Genomic DNA, 569 nt, shown 5'->3' with positions numbered 1-569 from the left:
TTGCAGCCGGCACCGGTGACCAGCTGGTGTCTGTGCCCGTCTTCACCGGTGGGTTTAAAGGATCCGGCTGTCCCTGAACTCCCGTTGGAGGTCCTGGGTGGTGACGTTGTCCCGGCTCTTCCCACCCCAGCTTCCACACTGTGGGGACGATCCTGTCCCGGTGCCTCGGACGGGCTGGGGACCATCTGGGGGACGGTGTCACCTGGGGATGTTGGCTCCTGCAGACACGCAGCCACCGAACTGAGCCGTGTCCTGGCCTCATCTTCAGTTCCCAGGTGGGATGGTTGTGCCGCGGAGCACCCGGGGGATTTAACGAAGCCCTGGGTGATGGGCTCGGTGGGAGGGAGCCCTCGGGCTCTGCTTGGGGTCAGCAGGGCTGGCTGGCATCGCTGCTGTCGCAGGGCCGCTGGGCAAAGGTTACTAATGGGGAAACTGAGGCACGGCTGGTGCATGGAGTCGCCCTGAGAGCTGCCAGGGCCGGGAGCAGGGCAGGGCGTTTCGGATCCCGTGGCCCATCCGGTACCTCGGCAGCGTTTCGGGCGGGCTGCGGGGAAGCCGTGTTGCAAGAA

Source organism: Cariama cristata, unplaced genomic scaffold, assembly GCF_000690535.1.
Source record: "Cariama cristata isolate BGI_N322 unplaced genomic scaffold, ASM69053v1 scaffold24908, whole genome shotgun sequence".
NCBI classification, from domain to species: domain Eukaryota; kingdom Metazoa; phylum Chordata; class Aves; order Cariamiformes; family Cariamidae; genus Cariama; species Cariama cristata.
This window is presented reverse-complemented; position numbering follows the sequence as displayed.